The sequence below is a fragment of the Bombina bombina genome, chromosome 2 (genome assembly GCF_027579735.1).
Source record: "Bombina bombina isolate aBomBom1 chromosome 2, aBomBom1.pri, whole genome shotgun sequence".
Classification (NCBI taxonomy): domain Eukaryota; kingdom Metazoa; phylum Chordata; class Amphibia; order Anura; family Bombinatoridae; genus Bombina; species Bombina bombina.
The window spans coordinates 931,887,367-931,902,430 of NC_069500.1; the positions used below are offsets into that span (position 1 = coordinate 931,887,367).

At 40.4% G+C, this 15,064-nt stretch overlaps 1 protein-coding gene across 2 annotated transcripts in view; it reads right to left on the reverse strand.

Moving 5' to 3' along the window:
- PTPN13 (protein tyrosine phosphatase non-receptor type 13) overlaps window positions 1-15,064 on the reverse strand; it is a 565,956-nt gene that overhangs the window by 384,044 nt on the left and 166,848 nt on the right. The window lies entirely within an intron of this gene.

Genomic DNA, 15,064 nt, shown 5'->3' on the forward strand with positions numbered 1-15,064 from the left:
GTGTATGGAGGTTGTTGATCTGATGATGTCGGCTATGGACATCATACCATTTGCTCGGTTCTATCTCAGGCCTCTGCAGTTATGCATGCTCAGTCAATGGAACAGGGATTATGTGGATCTGTCTCTGGTGTCAAGGGACTCTACTGTGGTGGTTGTCTCAGGATCACATCTCCCAGGGAACTTGCTTTCCCAGACTTTCCTGGGTGATCGTGACCTCGGATGCCAGTCTGCTGGGATGAGGAGCAGTCTAGGGCTTGTTAAAGGCTCAGGGTCTATGGACTCGGGAGGAGTCGGTTCATCCCATAAATATCCTAGAACTGAGGGCAATCTTCAATGCTATTCTGGCCTGGCCTCAGTTAGATTCAGACCAGTTTATAAGATTTCAGTCGGACAACATAACCTCAGTGGCTTACATCAAACATCAGGGAGGAACTTTGAGTACCTTGGCCATGACAGAGGTAGCCAAGATTATTCAGTTGGCAGAGGCTAACCACTGCTGTCTGTCTACAATCCATATTCCAGGGGTGGACAATTGGGAAGCGGATTTTCTGAGCAGACAGACCTTTCATCCAGGGGAGTGGGAGCTTCACCCGAAGGTGTTTTCCAGCTTGATTCTTAAGTGGGGGCAGCCAGAGTTGGATCTCATGGAATCTCATCAGAATGCCAAACTTCCGAGGTACAAGTCGAGGTCAAGGGATCCTCAGGCTGTGCTGATAGATGCTCTGGCAGTTCCTTGGAATTTCAGTCTAGCGTATGTTTTTCCACCGTTCGCTCTCCTTCCATGGGTCATTGCTCGAATCAGGCAGGAGAGGTAATAGGTGATTCTCATTGCTCCGGGGTGGCCTCGAAGAATCTGGTATGCGGATCTGGTGGAGATGTCATCTCTTCCACCTTGGAGACTTCCATTAAGGAAGAACCTTTTACGTCAGGGGCCCTTCCTTCATCCAAATCTCGTTTCTCTGAAGCTCACTGTTTGTTGATTGAACGCTTGATATTATCTAAGCGTGGGTTTTCTGAGTCGGTTAACTATGATTCAGGCTCTTAAGCCTGTGCCTAGAAAAATTTCCTATAAGATATGGCGTAAATATCTGTATTGGTGTGAATCCAGAGGTTTCTCTTGGAGTAGAGTTAGGATTCCTAGAATTTTGTCTTTTCTCCAGGAGGGTCTGGAGAAAGGGTTATCTGCAAGTGCCTTGAAGGGTCAAATTTTTGCTTTATCTATTTTGTTAAATAAGCGTCTAGCGGACGTGCCAGATGTTCAATCGTTTTGTCAGACCCTGGTTAGAATCTGGCCTATGTTTAAGATTGTTAATCCTCAATGAAGTCTTAACCTTGTTCTTAGGGTTCTTCAGCAGGCTCCGTTTGAGTCTATGCATTCTTTGAATATTAAGATGTTATCCTGGAAGGTTTTGTTTTTGGTTGCAATTTCTTTGGCTCAAAGAGTTTCCAAGCTCTCTGCATTACAGCGTGAATCCCCTTAGCTTATTTTTCATTCCGATAAAGTGGTCCTGCGTACTGCCTTAGGTTTCCTTCCCAAAGTTGTTTCGGATAGGAATATTAATCAGGAAATTGTTGTTCCTTCTTTGTTTACTAATCCATCTTCTAATAAGGAGCATTTGTTGCACAACCTGGATGTGGTTAGTGCGTTGAAATATTATTTGCAAACGACTGAGGATTTTCGCCAGTCTTCTTCTTTGTTTGTTGTTTTTCTGGGAAGCATAAGGGTCAGAAAGCTACAGATACTTTGCTTTCCTTTTGGCTGAGGAGTGTTATTCGCTTGGCATATGAGACTGCTGGACAGCAGCCTCCTGAGAAAATCCTGGCTCATTCCACTGGGGCTGTTTCTTCTTCCTGGGCCTTCAAAAATGAAGCTTCTGTGGAACAGATTTGCAAGGCTACCACTTGGTCATCTTTGCACACTTTTTCTAAGTTTTATAAACTTGATATTTTTGCTTTGGCTGAGGCTTCTTTTGGGAGAAAGATTCTTCAAGTAGTGGTGCCTTCTGTTTAGGTTAACTGTCTTGTCCCTCCCTTATCATCTGTGTCCTCTGGCTTGGGTATTGGTTCCCAACAGTAATTATGATGATCCGTGGACTCACTGTGTCATTAGAAAGAAAATAAAAATTATGCTTACCTGATAAATTTATTTATTTCTTGACAGGGTGAGTCCATGGCCTGCCCTGTATTTTTCTGACAGTTTATTTTTTCTATAAACCTCAGGCACCTCTGCACTTTGTATTACTTCCTTTTTCTCCTTTCCCTTTGGTCGATATTTAACAGCTTTGCTGTGGTGCTCTTTGCCTCCTCCTGCTGCTCAGGAGTGATATTCCCAACAGCTAACAATTATGATGATCCGTGGACTCACTGTGTCAAGAAATAAATAAATTTATCAGGTAAGCATAAATTTGATATGAATTGGTATACATTATATACAGTAATTTATACTCAGACGCTATATTATGCAAGTGCTATGAGTACTAATGACTTGTTGAACACTTGAAGCTTAAAGCTGAGGTCTTGTCCTAGACTTGCCTTTGTTGACTCAAGACTTAACTTGGACTTGCCTGTCTTGACTCGGGACTTGCCTGTCTTGACTCGGGACATGACTTGGGACTTAAATACAAAGACTCGAGACTTACTTGTGACTTGGAAACCAATGACTTGGTCCCACCTCTGGTACTTGGAGAAAGGAGAACAGCACAGTGGGACAGATCAGGTTACAATCTACTAGGTCCCGTTATAATTGTGTCCTACATCGTCTTTATATATTTTAATTCTGTGCAGTTAATACGTATTAATAATGCTCCTGCCTAAGGTTTGCCATCTTCTTAGTGGAGACACTAATTAGCTCTGTACTATATTCTTTATGTTGTTAACAGGTTTATCTATTAGTTCTGCCTTTCATTATGTATATTCAATGTCTAAACTGCTGCTACTGAGAGGTCTAGATTAACGGTTTAGTTATTTTCATTGCAGCCAGAGCAGGAGATTCAGTAGATTTATAGATTGTTCTTGTAAACACTTACGCCCTCCATTTCTGGTGTTTGTTTGGAAATGACAGACAGTAAGTTTTTTTTGCTTTCTTTTTTTATAATTTCTAATTTTATCATAGATATATCTGGTTACATATATTGGATCCAAACATGGAAATTTGTGTGCTTCTTTTGATTTTCCTTCTCTCTTTATCCCCTTATAGTTACTAGGGTTGATGGTATTTTACAGACATGGCCGGTATTTTTAAGGTGGAACTTTTTCTGTGTTAGGAATCCAATTATAATAAATATTCATTTCAAATAATTCATAGCAGCTTTAGTACCTAATTTATGCTGTATAATTATTTATGCAAATGTATGCTAATGGTCTAAAACAAAGTGTCAATTTTTTTCTCTCTTTTAAAAAACAGACAAAAAAACAACAACAAGAAATGCTTACCTGATAAATTTATTTCTCTTGTGGTGTATCCACTCCACGGATCATCCATTACTTGTGGGATATTCTTTAAACTACAGTCACCACTGCACCCTATGGTTTCTCCTTTCTCTTGCTTGTCTTCGGTCGAATGACTGGATATGGCAGTTAGGGGAGGAGCTATATAGACAGCTCTGCTGTGGGTGATCCTCTTGCAACTTCCTGTTGGGAAGGAGAATATCCCACAAGTAATGGATGATCCGTGGACTGGATACACCTTACAAGAGAAATAGAGGTTAGCTATAGAAATATATTTTATCATAAATCTACAGACATCTTTAGTACTGATTAGATTTGGAGTGTCTGAGTGCAGTTTGATATTTTCATTATTTAATGTTATTACTCTATAGCAGTGGTCTCAGAGTACCAGCCCTGGGGCCATATAAGGCCCTCAAAATAGTTGAATCTGGCCCTCCCTTGTTTATAAGGTAAATTATTAATTTGGCCCCATCAATTTTTTTAGGGTTCTAAGAGGTGTAACAAGTTGATCTATATGGGCACTCACAAGATAAAGACAAGCATGCATTGTCCAGTGTAGGCTCCCATTATGCACTGCTTGGATAAATGTCACTTTTTATTCAGTTCCAGAATCATCACTACACTTGACTCTCACAAGATAAATATACACTGTGTTTGTCTATTGTGGTGGGTAAACGTCACTTCTAGTTTCTAGCATGTCCAGTTCCAGGGCACTCACTCTTTTCAAGTTGCCCCCATGGGAGAAGAACACTTTGCAAGTGGCCCCCAGATACAACAAGCGTGATACCCCTGCTCTATAGTCTGTGCATCTATGTATGTATATCTTGGTAACAATTGTTTCCATTATTATAGTAATGTTTTAAACTTTAAAACTGAAATTAAAAAAAAAATAGATCAAAGTTCACAAAAATATTTATGTAGAAATATTTGCATAATGTTGTGGTTTTGAAAATGTCCCCATAAATCATACAGCACATAATGCTGTACAGCTCATAAAAAAAATATATATTAAAAGTCAAAATACTACGCATATAGAATATGTCAAGTACAGGTTTACACAAGTCTGTTTACAAAAGCCCAAAGGTAATGCAGTCAAACTACTTCATATGTAAAATGCCTACATGCATATTTTATTCAAATACACATCACAGTGAGAACTTAAAATTTACAGAAGACAAAATATTCTTAATCTTTAGTGACAGCTATACAGTTTTTCCACATAGTGCAAGGTGCAGATTTCAACAAATGATTTGATACAAAGAGCAAGTATATAATCAGATTCTGAGTAAATCCTTGGCAAATTAAAAGGGACACATTTTCATGATTGAGACAGATCATACAATTGAAAACCGCATTCCATTTGAATTCTTTTATCTAATTTGTTTTATTCTCTTAGTATCCTTGTTGAAAGAATACCTGGGTAGGCTGAGGAACAGTGATGCACTACTGGGAGCTAGCCTAAATAGATTGGCTCACCAGATGTATTCAGCTAGCTCCTAGTAGTGCATTGCTGCTCCTTCAAAAAATGATAAGAGCATGAAGTAAATTAGAATATATATGTAACTTGGTAAGTTGTTTACAATTGTATGCTCTATTCAATATTTTTAAAGAACATTAAAAAGTAATTCTTGTCCCATAAGCTTTATCACCAAAATAAACATTCACCACTTTTCTAATTTTGTAGGCTAGAACATAATGTTTTTTATTTTATTTTTTGCACAACACAAATATACCATACAGGCAGACAAACATTTAAAGAGACAGTCTACTTCAGAATTTAAAAAGATGGATAATCCCTTTATTACCCATTCCTTTATGATTACCTTGTATCTAAGCCTCTGTAGGCTGCCACTTATTTTAGTTCTTTTGACAGACTTGCATTTAAGTCAATCAGTGCTGACTCATAAATAACTCCACAGGAGTGAGCACAATCTTATCTATATGGCACACATGAACTAGTGCTGTCTAACTCTGAAAAACTGTGAAACTGCACTGAGATAAGAGGAGGCTTAGAATTTAGCATATGAGCCTACATAGGTTTAGCTTTCAATAATGAATACCAAGAGAATAAACAGAATTTGATGATAAAAGTATATTGGAAAGTTGTTTAAAATTGCATGCCCTATCCGAATCATGAAATCAGTGAAATGTGTGGATGGAGCTCAGATATTTAACCACATTAAAAGGGACAGTCTATAATTTAGTAATCTTAAAGTCTTACCTCAGATTAACCTGCTAATAGCCCCCTGCACCCTTTCTATATCATGCAGCAGGAACAGTAGAAAAGTTATTTTAAAATAAATAGTGCTTCTGGCCAGTTTAAAATGGCTGCCATCTAGGCACTCTCCTGAATAGCATTGACAGTCTGTTGGATCCAACTAGTGAGTCTTTTGTGATTGGATGCCATAAGCAGCCCAGATCATGATATCATCAGGGGGCTAAACTTAGCAGCCCTTTCAAACTGGCCAAAAACACTATTAATTTTAAAATGACTTTGTTTTACTGTTCCTGCTGCATGATATACAAAGGGAGCAGGGGGTTATTTGCAGGTTAATTGAAGGTAAGACTTTAAGATGACTAAGGTGTAGACTGTCACTTTAAATGGAGAAAATCGGGCTCTATATATTAAACAAAAGAATGAATGGATGATGGAAAAAACATAAATTATGCTTACCTGATACATTAATTTCCAACTGTATGAGGAGAGTCCATGGCTTCATTCCTTACTTGTGGGAATACAGAACCTGGCCACCAGGAGGAGGCAAAGACACCCCAGCCAAAGGCTTAAATACCTCCCCCACTCCCCTCATCCCCCAGTCATTCTGCCGAGGGAACAAGGAACAGTAGGAGACATATCAGGGTGTAAATGGTGCCAGAAGAACAAACAAAAATTTTGGTCCACCCAACAGAGAAAACGGGTGGGGGCCGTGGACTCTCCTCATACAGATGGAAATGAAATTATCAGGTAAGCATAATTTATGTTTTCCATCTTAATATGAAGAGAGTACACGGCTTCATTCCTCACTTGTGGGAAACATATACCCAAGCTCTAGAGAACACTGAATGAAAAACGGGAGGGTAAAAAGAGAGGCGGACCCTATTCTGAGGGCACCACAGCCTGCAAAACCTCTCTCCCAAAAGCCGCTTCAGCCAAAGCAAACACGTCAAATTTCTAAAACTTTGAAAAAGTATGTAAGGAGGACCAGGTAGCCGCCCTACAAATCTGCTTCATAGAGGCCTCATTCTTGAAGGCCCAAGAAGAAGCAACAGCTCTAGTTGAATGAACCATAATCCTCTGAGGAGGCTTATGTCCCACTGTCTCATATGCTAAGTGGATAATGCCCCTGAACCAAAAAGATAGGGAAGTGGAAGAAGCCTTCTGCCCTCTGCGCTTCCTAGAATAGACAACAAACAATGCCGAAGTCCGTCTAAAAACCTTCATAGCCTGAAGATAGAATTTCAAAGCCCGAACCACATCCAAATTATGAAGATATTGTTTCTTTGAGGAGGAAGGATTAGGACACAAGGAAGGAACCACAATCTCCTGATTGATGTTGCGTTCAGACACAACCCACAACCCAGTGCGAAGAACAGCCTTATCAGCATGAAATACCAGGTAAGGAGGCTCATATTGCAAGGCCGCCAGCTCAGAGACTCTGCGTGCTGAAGCAATAGCCAATAGAAAAAGAACCTTCCAAGAAAGTAACTTAATGTCCACTGAAAGCATGGGCTCAAACGGAACCCTCTGCAGAACCTTAAGAACCTAATTTAAACTCCAAGGAGGTGCGGAATGTCTAAATATAGGCTTGATTCTAGACAGAGCCTGAACAAAAGACTGAATATCAGGAAGCTCAGCGAGGCTCTTGTGCAATAGCACAGAAAGATGAAATCTGTCCCTTTAAAGAACTTGCGGTAAGTCCCTTCTCTAAACCATCTTGAAGAAAGGAAAGAATCCTGGACAACTTGACATTATGCCAAGGGAATCCACGTTCTTCACACCAGAATAAGTAGGTCCTCCAGACCTTATGATAGATGCGACGGGTGACCGGCTTTCTAGCTTGAATGAGAGTATCAATCACTTTCTCCGAAAACCCTATCTTGGTTAAGACTAGGTGTTCAATCTCCATGCAGTCAGCCTCAGAGAATCTAGATTTTGATGAACAAAGGTACCCTGTTCCAGCAGATCTCTGCGACAAGGTAACCTCCATGGAGGAGATGACGACATCCCCACCAGGTCCGTAAACCACATCCTTCACAGCCATGATGGAGCAATTAGAATAGTCAAGGCTTGCTCCTGATTGATGCGGGCCACTACTCGAGGAAGAAGTGGTAACAGAGGAAAAATGTAAACTAGGTTTAATCCCCAGGGAATCGCTAAGGCATCTATAAGCTCTGCCTGAGGATCCCTGGACCTCGACCTGCATCTGGGTAGTTTGGTGTCGAGTCTGGACGCTAAGAGATAGATCTACGACATCCAGCATCTGTTGTAAATTTCGGCAAACACCTCAGGATGGAGAGACCATTCCCCTGGATGAAAGGATTGTCTGCTGAGAAAATCCACTTCCCAGTTGTCCACAGCCGGAATGTGGATTGCTGACAGCGAACAGTTGTGTGCCTCCGCCTAGTCCAGAATCCGAGATACTTCCCTCATGGCTAGGGAGCTTCTTGTTCCTCCTGATGGTTGATGTAGGTCACAGAGGTAAAGTTGTCAGATTGAAATCTGATAAACTGGGTCAAACCCAGAAGAGGCCAAACCTTCAGAGCATTGAAGATCGCTCGAAGGCTCAGAATGTTGATTGGGAGAAAAGATTCCTCCCAAGTCCATCATCCCTGCGCCTTCCTGGCGCCCCAAACAGCTACCCATCCTGACAGACTTGTGTCCATAGTCACAATTTCCCAGGATAGTCACAAGAAGGATGTCCCCTGAGACAGGCGATCTGGATAGAGCCACCAAGAGAACGATTCTTTCGACCGGTTGTCCAGAGAAATCTGTTGTGATAGATCAGAGTGATCGCCTGCTGAAGAGGTCTGAGGTGAAACCTGGCGAATGGAATGATATCTATGCTGGACACCATGAGTCCAATCACCTCCATGCCCTGGGCCACAGATGGCCTTAAGGAGGTCTGGAAGGCAAGACAATTGGAAGTAATTTTGCAACGTCTCTGGTCTGTAAGGAATATCCTCATAGATATGGAATCTATTATCGTGCCCAGGAATTCCACTCTGGTACTGGGAACCAGAGAACTCTTTCCTAAGTTTATCTTCCATCCATGAGATTGAAGAAGAATTAGAAGAGCACTCGAATAGTCTTCTACCAGGCAGCAGGACGGAGCCTGGACCATGATGTCGTCCAAATAAGGCGCTACTGCAATACCTCTGGATCTCACCACTGCGAGCAGAGCTCCCAGAACCTTCATAAAGACTCTTGTAGCAGTAGCCAGCCCAAAGTGAAGAGCTACAAACTGGAAGAGTTGGTCTAGAAAAGTGAATCTTAAGAACTTGAAGTGATCCTTGTATATTGGCACATGACGGTAAGCATCCTTCAAGTCTATCGTAGTGATGAACTGTCCCTCTTGAACTATGGGCAGAATCAACAGATGGCACGACAGAAACTTGTTTAAGCACTTTTGGACCACAAAAGGGTTTGAGTAGTATCCCAGAGCTCTTTCTGTTAGAGGTATTGGTACAATCCCTCCTAGGGAGGAGAGATCTGTCACGCATCCTAGAAAAGCTAATTTTTTTGGTCTTGAAGACAGGTTTGATAAGAGAAATCTGCCCCTGGGAGGATGAGATTTGAAGCCTATCCTGTAACCCTGAGCAATGACCTCCAGAACTCAAGGGTCTTGCACGTCTCCCAGCCATCCTCCGCAAAGTGAGATAGTCTGCCTCAAACGGTCCAGCTACGGATTGGGGGCTGCCCCTTCATGCTGATTTTGTCTCTGCAGCTTCTTATTCTGCTTGGACTTATTCCAAGACTGAGATGGTTTCCAAGTTCCATTGGACTGATCAGGCTTCGCAGCGGGTTGCTGGCGTTGGGTTTATCCGAACGAAAGGGACGAAAATTAGGCCCCTGTCCTTTAGGTTTGTTCTTCTTATCCTGCGGTAAAAAGGCACCCTTGCCCCCCATGACCGTGGATATGATAGAGTCCAGTTCTGGACCAAAAAGAACCTTCCCCTTAAATGGAAGAGAAAGCAATCTAGATTTTGAAGTCATGTTAGCAGACCAAGACTTCAGCCACAGAGCCCTCCGGGCAAGGACAGAAAAACCTGATGTCTTGGCATTCAGGCGAATAATCTGAATGTTTGCATCGCAAATAAAAGAATTAGCTACCCTCAAAGCCTTAATTCTTTCCTGGATTACATGGAGGTGAGTCTCCACCTCGATCATCTCCGATAGCGAGTCACACCAACAGGTAGTGGCTCCAGCTAACGCAGCCACCGCCGCTGCAGGCTGAAATAAATATCCCGTGTGCTGAAACATCTTTCTCAACAGAGTTTCAAGCTTCTTATCCACAGGTTTCTTAAACGATGAACTATCCTCAAGCGGGATAGTGGTGCACTTAGCCAGTGTGGAGATAGCTCCATCCACCTTAGGGACAGACATCCACAACTCTAATTGGGAGTCAGGAACAATTTCTTAAAGGAAGAGGAAGGTGAAAAATAGGATCAGAGTTTTCCCATTCATTCTTAATAATATTTGCCATCTTAATGGGAACCGGGAAAGTTTGTGGCACCACCCTGTCCACGTAAACCTTATCAAGCTTAGGAATAGAAGGTTCCTCGGGCAACTTAGGTTCAGGAAACTTCTAACGTAGCCAACACTTCCTTTAACAGACAGCGTAAGTGCTCTATCCTAAATCTAAAGTCTGGTTCCTCCGCAGCAGGAGGCTTAGAGGAAGCCGATTCCGACCCAGAAAGATCCTCCTCTGAAGTATCAGAGGAGTCTTCATCGGCGGATAATTTTGTATCAGATAAATCCATCAAGTTGGTAGATAACCCCTGGAAAGGATAGCAGTATTTAACCTTTCGCGTGCACTTAGCAGAATGAGGTAAAGCACTGAAGGCCGCAGACACTGCCATTTGCAACTGTTCAGTAAAGTCTGGCGGTAAGAGAGCCCCTCCCAAAGGAGGCTTAATAGTGCAATGGGGAGCTGCATGCAATGGGGAGCTGCATGTGTAGTAGGAGATGATTGCAGGGAACGCACCTCGTGAGACGGAGACCCCTCAGAGGTGCACGGCTCAGTGGTACTAAACATCTTGGGTTTCTTAGATATAAGTACCTTATCAAACATAATTAAGCAGGCGGGTATACCGTAGCCTCCTCACAATAAAAACAGGTATTAGATTTAGGAAAAGAGAGTACCCTCTAATGCATCAGAGTCCTCCATAGCTTACGTTATCAAGTGGACTATAGAAAAATATAAATGGCACCTTTATACCCCCAATGTCTGGGGCACTCACCAACTCCTATGACCCAAGCCCCACAGAGAAACCGCTTTGTCTCCTGTAACCCGCACGGTCTCCTGTAACACACCCGGTCACATGGAGTGCCATGCAGGACCACCCCTGCTGCAGGAAGGAAAGCACACCAAACTGACAGGCTGCACAGTGATCCAAAAACGAAAGGAAAAAAACCCCTGAATGTTCCCACATCTGCCAGAGCCTCATCTCACACATGTCGCAGCATAAAACATAAGAAAGCAAATCATGCATAAACCTCCCCTGTTCAGTAATCCCCTTCCAGAGATATTAACCCTTGATTCCATACAGATAAAAGGAGTTACACTGTGACCCTGTCTTCTTGCTTTATCATATGAAAAAAATTAAACGATATTACCGGAATCATAGCCGTGTAACAGACACACAGCCTCTCAAGTTTGACAGTCTTGTAGCATCACACCTGGCATGGACTTGAGTGATAGAAGCAGGCAGTGAAACTCGTCAACACTGATTGCTTAGGAGATGTTAATATGAGTCTGGATGGTTTCGCAGAAAGACTCTCCCTGCATCCTCCTGACCCTAACATTCATCAATGCTCTCACTGAGAGGCTGACAAGACTACTTAAAACTCCAGTCCCATGCCAAAGAGTACTACCCTCCATAAGAGACTACTCCGAATCTTTCAACACTTCTCTGCCATCCTCCTGTGACGAAAGGCAAAGAATGACTGGGGGTTGAGGGGAGTGGGGAAGGTATTTAAGCCTTTGGCTGGGGTGTCTTTGCCTCCTCCTGGTGGCCAGGTTCTGTATTCCTACAAGTAAGGAATTAAGCCGTGGACTCTCCTCATATTAAGATGGAAAAGGTTTATTAACCATTATATCAGGTGATAATAGCCTTTACAAATACAAATTGCTATTCAGATTCCTGCTAGAATATTAAAAACATGTTAAATTAGAAAATCTGAAGTTGAGTCCATTTATAAGCATACATATAATTTTATTTTTTTAAATGAACTGATCAACAGATATATCTTTCTAGCAAATCACAAATATTGTCAATGAGTTGGTCATTTTAAAGCTTTAATTTTTTTACCAATATATGTGCTTATTTGTATGCTAATCTTTACATGCTGTGATACTCAACCAGTATGTCATGAGACTTGTGTGACCCAAAACCTTAGCTTAGAAGATGAGGAGGGATGAAAACAAAGAATGTTACTTGCTACAAGTTAATTAAAATGTTTTATTACAGACCAACGGCATTAGTAGTAACTAAACAGAGTCTCTCTTTAGGAATTTGACATATAAAATATTATATTTAAAAGGATAGGAAAGTCAAAATTAAACCTGCATGATTCAGATATAGCATGTCCTTTTAAGACACTTTTAAATTAACTTCTATTTTCAAATGTGCTTTGTTCTTTTGGTATCCCTTGTTGTAAAAGAATACACACATATCCTACACTAGTAGGCGCTAGGTGCCGATTGGTGCCTGCACAAATGTGTCTCTTGTGATTGGCTAACTAGAAGTGTTCAGCTAGCTGCCAGTAGTGCAATGCTGTTCCTTCAGCAAAGGATAACAAGATAATGAAGCAAATTTGATAACAGAAGTAGATTTAAAAGTTGTTTAAAATTGTATGTTCTATCCAAATCATGAAAGAAAAGTTTGGGGTTTCCTGTTCCTTTAACTTAAAATGCAACATAATGGTCTAGTGCGGTGTTTATTTCCTTGTAGAAAGCCAGTGCATGGCAGTGTTGTGTGACTGTTGTTTGTGATTGGCTGATCAGCCTTGTCCGGTTTAGGATATGCAAGGGAAATTTACCTAAGTGTTTCACCCCTGTGTTTTACCCCTTCATAGATGTTAAAGAGGAGCATAATACAAAACTATAATTATTATGTTTGCTAAATACAGTGTCTACTGCATAATCAGACTAAGAAATATTCTAGTTTACATAGTGCAAGACATAGCATGTCATAAACAGAAAATACACCCTTAACACAACAACATTCTTATTGTACGTAATTAAGTAGGAGGAATGGTGGGACCAGTTTGGGTTTGGCATGGTGAGGTTTTGCATTAGCCACCTTTGGCTTTACATAAATGTCAAATAAAACTGACATCATATGCTCTAGACACATAACAAGATATAAAGAATGTTAACAATTATTTGGTGGTTTGCTTAACACAAACCCTTTAAAAAAAAAAAAAAAAGTGCTTAAAAAAACAATAGTCTAAACCAAATAAGATTCCTCTGGAGTCCCACCGTGTGTTATATGGTTATTTTATATTTGTCCCTAAATGTCCTCAGCAGAAAAATTAGAAACCCTAGGTTCAAAAATGGCGGCACCCAGAAACTCGGTGATATTGACAAAACCTACAATTTCCTGAGTTAAAATCAGGATATGGGGATAAAATAAATAATGAAAGTATATTGCAAAGTTTTTTACTTTTTTTTTTTTTAACCAAACATAATTTAACATTTTATATTACAAACTTAAAACTGTTGAATGTCACTTTAACAATGTTTACACTGATCTGATTTGCCTATAAATGCACTAGTAGAATCTACAAGAACTTTTAAGATGTAATTTTTCTCTGCAAAGGTGAGATTTAAAGTGACATTAAAGGGCTATGATACCCACATTTTTTCTTTCACGATTTAGAAAGAGAATGCATTTTTAAACATCTTTCTAATTTACTTCTATTATCTAATATGTTTTATTCTCTTGATATTCATTGCTGAAAAGCATATCTAGATATGCTCAGTAGCTGCTGATTGGTTGCTGCACATAGAAGCCTCATGTGATTGGCTCACCCATGTGCATTGCTTTTTCTTCAAATAAGGATATCTAAAAAACGAAGCAAAATAAATAATAGAAGTAAATTGTAATGTTGTTTAAATTAGTATGTTCTATCTGAATCATGAAAGAAAGATTATGGGTTTAGTGGCCCTTTAAATAGTAAAAAATGTTTATAATATGCATATGGTAAAGCACTATTTAGGGACATTAAAAATGTTACTTAAATACTATTTCTATTGAAGATGTTAACTTTGAATTTAAAGCCAACAGCAAGTGCACGTCTTTGTACAACTGAGCATTAAAGTGAAGGTCAATTTTGATGAATTAATGCACGGTTTTTAATAATCCTATTAAAAACAAGGGCACTTTAATTCATCAAAATTGACATTCCAAGTGTTTTCTTCAAAAACTTACCTTTTAATCCTGGCAGCCGCTCCAGCACTTCCTCCGCCCATCGCAAGCCGTCTTTGAGGGTGCAAAATGACGAATCTGGCTTCCTCCAATCACGGCGTCGCAACAGGCCAAGATTCCCCCGGAGAGTGGAAGCCGTGATTGGAGGAAGCCGGATTCATCATTTCTGACCTCTGCAGAGGCTTCTGACGGCCGAGGGAAGCACTGGAGTGGCTGCCAGGATTAAAAGGTAAGTTTTTGAAGAAAACAAGTGAAATGTCAATTTTGATGAATTAAAGTGCCCTTGTATTTAATAGGGTTATTAAAAACCAGGCACTAATTCATCAAAATTGACCTTCACTTTAAAGGGACAGTCAACCATAGAATTGTTATTGTTTTAAAAGATAGATAATCCCTTTATTACCCATTCCCCAGTTTTGCATAACCAACACAGTTATATTAATATACTTTTTACCTTTGTGATTACCTTGTATCTAGGAACCTTCTTCCAGCCCCCTGATCACATGACTGTGACTGTTTATTATCTATTGTCTTGCATTTAGCATTGTTTTGTGCTAAATCTTAAATAACCCCCTGTGCCTGAACACAGTGTTATCTATATGGCCCACGTGTACTTTCTGTCTCTTTGTGTTGAAAAGAGATTTAAAAAGCATGTGATAAGAGGCAGCCCTCAAAGGCTTAGAAATTAGCATATGAGCCTACCTAGGTTTAGTTTAAACTAAGAATACCAAGAGAAAAAAGCAAATTTGATGATAAAAGTAAATTGGAAAGTCGATTAAAAGTCCTATCTGAATAATGAAAGTTTAATTTATACTAGACTGTCCCTTTAAGGACCGATTGCGCATTGACTGATAAACACGATTCTATAATGGTGGACAGAGATCTCCTGCTCATGTGTAAAAAAAAAATGGTTTTGTTTACTTTTTTCCTTAGTACAGGAACATCTGTTTTACAGGAACTATAA